Below are 7167 nucleotides of genomic sequence, written 5' to 3' on the forward strand. Positions count from 1 at the left end.
ATATGATATATCGATCGACTCTGATAAGTATTTGTGGTGTAGAACTTTGCGTAGAAAAGAAATTAGAATAAAACTGTAACACTCCCGAAGACAAATTTCAGGAACATACAATATATATAGCGTCTGATCTCAAACTATTTCTTACATAAAAATTTTAATGTGCCGAAAAAATAGTCAACAATTTTAATCCCAAATTACAATTTTCACTTAACGCACTTCAATCGTGGAATTTTGCAACTTGTGACAATATTTATTGTCGAAGGTGTTAAATATTAAAAAAACTATCTCTTATAGTGTATCGCTTACTTATTACACAGATATGTAACTCTCCTCTGAAGAGCTGTTCTTTACTTCCCTTTCTCAAACGCAAAAGCAACCGATTATCCAAATAAAAACAAGGATAGCTGGTTACTGTGGAAGTAGCACAGAATGTTCCGACCATAGTCATTGGAAAATTAAAGTCGTTTTTTTTCTGCGTGGTGTGATAAAAAAAGATCCGAACGAAAAAAAACGGAACTTGGCCATATTCAACAGTCATAGGAAATTAGGTCAATTGGAAAATATTTCATAAAGAAAAATCATTAGAAAAAAAAGAAAAAAATTGTTTAAAAAATTCAAAGGTTTCAAGTTTCAAACATTTTTTCAATTTTTTTGAAGAAACTCTTTGAATATTGAATGCCAAATTGACTCCAAAAACTCCAAATAAAAAATAAGTCAATTGGAAAACATTTCATAAAGAAAAATCAGTAGAAAAAAAAAGAAAAAAATTGCTAAAAAAATTCAAAGGTTTCAAGTTTCAAACATTTTTTCAATTTTTTTGAAGAAACTCTTTGAATATTGAATGCCAAATTGACTCTTAAAACTCCAAATAAAAAATAGGTCAATTGGAAAACATTTCATAAAGAAAAATCAGTAGAAAAAAATGTTAAAAAAATTCAAAGGTTTCAAGTTTCAAACATTTTTTCAATTTTTTTTGAAGAAACTCTTTGAATATTGAATGCCAAATTGACGCTAAAAACTCCAAAAATTAATTTTATTCAAGTAAAACTAAGTTTTCACGGATTAAATTAAGCATAAATAAGCTATAGTAAGCCTGCTAAGAAACTAAGAAACACCCGAATACAAAGTTCATCCATATTTTTAAAATAATCGGAACAACAAGGTGATTATTCAAAGCCTATTTGGAATAAGTTTTTGGGCTCAATTTCATCAAAATTTTTTGAAATGGTTGACTCTGAATTCGAGACTTTTTAAAAGCTAATAAATTTGTTAATAATAATATTCAAAGATTAAATTACCTTTGCGAATGGGTGATTGGATGACTTACTGCCATCCATCGGGAGCAGAAATGACTGATTGCTCCCCTCTTCTAAAACGAAGGGCCGATTACACAATTCATCTCCAGCAGAACTCTTTGCAATTAATGTCTCTTCGTGAAATTAAACCCTTCTCGATGACTGCCACGTATCTTACAGTCACTTAGAAAGATAAGTGAAACGAGATATCCCAGACAGACTGGATAGCCTTTGATAGTATCTGTGAGTCACAAAAACTCCAATTATAATTAACACTAAGAATAATTACTTCTGTGGAACACCTCTTGCAACTAACCTCAACGTCTGATTGAACTTCATTAAACAAGTAGAGTAACTTTAATTTTCGAAACAAACTAAAGCATTGAGTCTCATGCTTTTCATTTTATAGTCAGCCGGCCTAGTTTCCGGTTGCATGAAGTTCTTAAGCAGGGGCAAAACAGCAGTTCGCCGTGATGAGCTGTAAGCTCGTATATTGGTCCTTTCCCTCGTAGATAAATGATCTTACTAAGATTTTTTTATCTAGATTTCCAGATTTGGCTCCAATAAAATTGACATAGTCATTTTTAGAGTAATTTAAAAAATGTGGTCTTATTCCGTCTTAATTTGATTTGGAGTTTTCTTCCGTCCATTGAGTTTTCACTTTTCTCACGATTATTGCTGACTCATTTTTTTGGAAAAAATGATTCTATCCAGTAGCGGATTTAGAGGATCTAAACTGACAAGGTTCTCTGTTATACTATTTTGATATATCCCTTTTTGGAGTAAATTTTTCTAAAGGCGCTTAAAACCCCAATATATAATAATTTTCAGGAGGGAGCGCGCGCCGAAAAACGCAATTTTTTTAGTCAACAATTTCCAAATAATTTCAAGACACGCTTTTTTGGGCCTGTTTTTCGAAGCTTTGCTGGCGGCGCAGAAAATATGGTCAAAAACGAAAGTTTTTATAACGTTATGGGAGAGCTCAGAAAATCACTTTGGTCGACCTATGAAAAAGGTCGAATAAAAGGTCGACCTAGAAAAAAAGGCCGCAGTCTAGTTTTTGGAATTTATTGTGTGAAAAACATATACTCCTGCAATTTTGGTTCAGTAACCATCGGTAATATTATCATGGTTCCCGCACATTAGGATCAATTCTGAAAAGTATAATGGTAAAACCGAGCCAAACATTTTCTTGCACAAAAAATTTGGCAAAGTTTTACTTCTTTGATCCAGACGACAATTTTTTTTCGTAGATAAAACAGTTTTTGTTATTTTGATCTCTCAATATTATTTGGAGGCATTATTTTCTTAAACTTGGGGTATAAATTATATGGTCTAAAATTCCATTGGGGTCAAAAAATTCTTGTGCGGGTAGGGTCTATGAAAAAGCCAATTTATTTGCGGGGGGTCCCGACAATTGAGCAGTGCAGAGTAACTTGGAAACAGACTGCAAAAATTGTATAAATTAGGTTTGAACGAAGATCTCTTAAGAAAGCTTAAAAAATCAAATGCCAGGTTGCAGTAGCCTTGTTAAGCAAAAAAATCAACAAAATTCAATTTCAAATAATATATATTGTTTAACAAAAAATATATAACAAATTGATTTCAGGTCTAGTTACGACCTTCTGTTAAACAGGAACCCAAAAAACACTGAAAAAAACCTGAATTAAAACAAAACAAATATTATCCTAAATACGAAAGCCCTGTTTCAGTGCAAGCAGCAGAATGTTTCCAAAAGGCATGAAGAAAAACGGCCAAATAAGTTTTCGCTTTTAGCATCGACATCTACTGTTGTTCTTTTTTTTTCAGGAAAAAACGATTGAATTAGTTTGAAAAACTGCAAAATTTGATTTCATGATAGCTAATATAATGTACAATAGCGGAACAATTAACAATGTCTTTTATCTTGTCTTTAGCCCATTTCGTGTCATTTTGTCTCAAAAACGACCAATTTTTCTCGACACATTGAATCTTTTTCAAAATTTGTGGGATCCAAATGAATACCAACAGGGTTTTCATATGGTACCCGACTTGACCCCCAAGAAGATTTCCTCAAGGCACTTAAAATTGGGCGAAAAAGAGACAACCTACTCCTTGTGCCATTTAATATAAAAATCGGAGGAAAAATCAGACCAATTTTTCTCGACTATGAAATTTCTGATTATTTTTGGGAAAAAAGACACAACCAACAGACTTTAATTAGGATACAAAACTTGAATCCTTCTAAGATTTCCTTGAGAAATCTAAAACTGGGATACAGAACACACCCAACACCATTCAGAAGGTGCCTATTTCAGATGCCTCAGTAAACTATCGCAGGGGTCAAAAGTTGTATCATTCTCAGGAAACGTCAAGTGCTACGCGCAAGGCAACCTGCTTTTATTGCTTAGTTTAATTTTTACTTCTTTCATGACTCAGGTTTCGTTCTGCTTTTGTATTAGTTTCAGGAAAGTTCAGTCGTTCATCGGAAAATTTCAAAACATCTAGAATAACGGGTGAAATTCAGACCAAACTTTCTCGACAGAAACTTTCTTCATTGAATTTTCATTGGAATCCAAATCACGACCATTAGGGCTTTTTTATGATACCACACTTACCTGCAGAAGATATTATTGACGCCATAAAAACGAACGAAAAAAAAACACTACGCCCTAGTGACTTAAAATAACGCAAAAAAAAAAAACAGAAATGTGAATAAAACTTCCATCAGAATTATTTTGCTTTAAAAAAATCAGAACTCAACCTCAAATCAGCAGAAAGCTCTCATTCTTCATTCAGTACTTGAAGCAAAGCCCGAACCATATTGAACAAAAAATGTTACATATTACCTACAAACAACGTACTGTCAGCAGATACTGGAAAAAATTACTTTTTGCAACAATAATTTCCAAAAAAAATAATTTTTTTTTCAGCGTTATCTATTATATATTGAAATGCGGGCTGCACTATCTCGCCACGTTAAAGCTTTTTCAATTTATTATTATGTTTCACGAAAGAATTTTTTCACGTTTCAGCTATACCGTATATTGCAAAATTTAAGAACTTTTTTCAATTCTCCAGTTAAAATTCAGTGCTTATTTTGCCAATCTGAGTGCAATTGATTGTTGTCAGAGTACTCTCAATCTTGCCTCCAATATAAATAATAAATTCATTTTAATTTTTCAGAATCTTGCCTCTAAATATAAATAATAAATTCATTTTAATTTTTCAGAAAACTTGGAACAAAAAAATTATTTCAAGTTGAATTTCCCAACCTGGTAGTTGGGCACTCTGGGGTTACTCTCAGGAGTTCAAAACTGGAAGTCTTGCGTTTAAAGGCGACTGCTCAAATGCTCTTTGTTTTACGAGATGTGACGTTTGGTATGTCTTTTCTTAAAAATTGTTCCAAGCATTGAGATATAAAAAATTTCACAAAATTTGAAATTCCATCTCTAGAAAGAGAATCTATCAAGTGTACTCCCAGGAATTGCAAATTTTTCTTCCAAATATGACTAATCAAATATGACTAATCCTTGTAGTTTTTGAGATGACGTTTTTAGTGATTTTTTCAAAAAATTTCAGAAAATTTAATTTGCTTTTCAAAAGGTGAAGTTCCTGAAACTGTAGTTGAGGGCTGTCAGGGTACTCTCAGGGTTGCAAATCTTGCCTCAAAATAGGTCTCAAATATTTGTAGTTTTACCGTTTACGACGTTTTTTTGTAATTTTTTCAAAAACTTTTTAGAAAACTTGAATAACTTTTTTTTTGCAAAATTTGAAATTACCAACGCTGTTGTTGGTTACTGTAAGATTACTCTCAGGAATTGCAAATTTTGTGCTCAAATGCGAGTGATCAATTGCTTATATTTTCCAATTGCTTGAATTTGGTGTAAAAACAACAATTTATACTCGCAAAACGGTTCCAATTTCCTGAAAAGTTCAACGAAAAACAATTTGTTTCAAAACAGAAAACCTATCATTTTTTTACAGTTTCTGTTAACATCCTGCACAACACTTGAAACCATATGGTGCAAAAAATTTTGGAAAAAAAACTTTCGTAAAACAAACTGCCTGCAGATACTTAGAAAAAAATTGGCAACTTCGCAACTTATAATTTGTTAAAAACGAATGAGTAACTTAAGTTATTTGCATCCTTGTTCCACCACTGATTATAAAAAAAATAACCTATCAAAAAGAAAAGAAGCGTATTTTTTTCTCCATTGGAGATAAATTATCAGCGTAAATTTATTAGATTGATTAAATTGAGCTTAGTTTAAATCCAAAATTGATAAGCCGCACTCAGATTTCAGGCTATCAAAAATTAATATAAAGGAAATTACATACTATCGTTTCAAAAAGATAACATACTACATTCGAATTACTGCTGTTAACTATGGACAAAATAGTGAACGACATAACACCAAACAAAGATTAAGCATTGCCACTGACTAAGAACTCGAGCAAAAAATCATATGATTTTGTCAGATGATTTTTATGAATTATGATTTTTAAATCGACCGAATAAATATTGCAAAATATGTGCAAAAACAAAACACCATAATTTTTTTATCCACAAAAAAAATTAGAATATATGATGCCCTTTACCACGTTTCAGATCTGATTAAACAACTCAAGGCAAGCTTTTGGCCATGAAGAGAGCCAAAAGTGATAACGTTAAAGTAAGAAGCCGAAAAAAACCAAACTTGCTCCAGAAGATAAATATTGACAGAGAGGCGAGGCTGAGCTTCGAACCAATTGCGATACAAAACAAAATCCAAAAAAACAAGATCTTTCAAAACGAATAAAGCTATTTTTGAAACGAAAAACAAGCCAAAACAAAAGAATGTTCAATTCGCATCGAAAGAAAACTTACCAAGCGGTAACAAAGCCGACAACACCTTCGCAGAAACCCTTTAAGCTGAAAAAAAATCAACAAGACTTTTTAAAAACTTATCAAGTCCCCCTCAACCCAACACACACCCACGCAATTTATTCGCCCGCCAAACTAAACAATATGATGCCACTAAGCCAATAAAAAATAGACCGAAACCTACTAAGCCTGAAAAAAGGAAAAACAAACAAAAAAAGCAAAAAATAATGCCAAAAAGTTTAAGACTAATAAGTAGTTATTAAGTCCCTATCACCCTCAAAGCACACACAAAAACAATTTTCGCTACTCGAACAATGCAATATGATGATACTCAACCGAAACATTTTGGGCCGAAATATTTTTTAGCCGAAGAAGTAATAAAATAAAAAAAGCAGACAATAAATCAAAACAAATTAGACTACTTTAAAGTTATTGAGTCCCCCTCGCCCTCAAAACACACACATACAAACAAAAAACTTTTTCGCTCGTCGAGCGAGGCAATATGCGGCCACTAAGCCGATATAGTATAGTCCGAAAATTATCAAGCAGAAAAAAAGAAAAGGAAAAAAGTGAAATTTTAATAAATCGGGTTCGAACAGAGCCATATTTAAAATCCCAACAAGCACAAACAAATATCTGTAGCAGTAAATTGGTTATCTGTAGCGGAAAATTGGTTGCTAAGAAGATTCAAGGAAATAAGTCCAGATGAGAAGCGTCCTGTGAACAAGGTTGTTTATGGGAAAAATGTCTAGTACCCGATTGCAATACCCTTGCTTATCGCAAAGGTAATGAAAGTTGATGAACTCGAAGTTGAGAAACCAAGAAGTTTATTAATTTGTTTGAAAATTTACTACTTGAGCTTCAGAAAAACCACATCACTTGAAAATCTAGGACTTTTCTATGATAGACATATTAAAATTAACCCAATTTTAAAAAGCAGGCTCAGTGTAGTTTCTGCATTGACAAACTAGAAATCGAGCTTCATTTACTTGAAATTTTTAGTTGTTGATGATCGTGCTTGCTGTT

At 32.4% G+C, this 7167-nt stretch overlaps 1 protein-coding gene across 1 annotated transcript in view; it reads left to right on the forward strand.

Moving 5' to 3' along the window:
- Positions 1-7167, forward strand: part of LOC134852180 (oligosaccharyltransferase complex subunit ostc-like) — a 506030-nt gene that overhangs the window by 108729 nt on the left and 390134 nt on the right. The gene's annotated exons all lie outside the window — the stretch shown is intronic.

Source organism: Symsagittifera roscoffensis, chromosome 7, assembly GCF_963678635.1.
Source record: "Symsagittifera roscoffensis chromosome 7, txSymRosc1.1, whole genome shotgun sequence".
NCBI classification, from domain to species: domain Eukaryota; kingdom Metazoa; phylum Xenacoelomorpha; order Acoela; family Convolutidae; genus Symsagittifera; species Symsagittifera roscoffensis.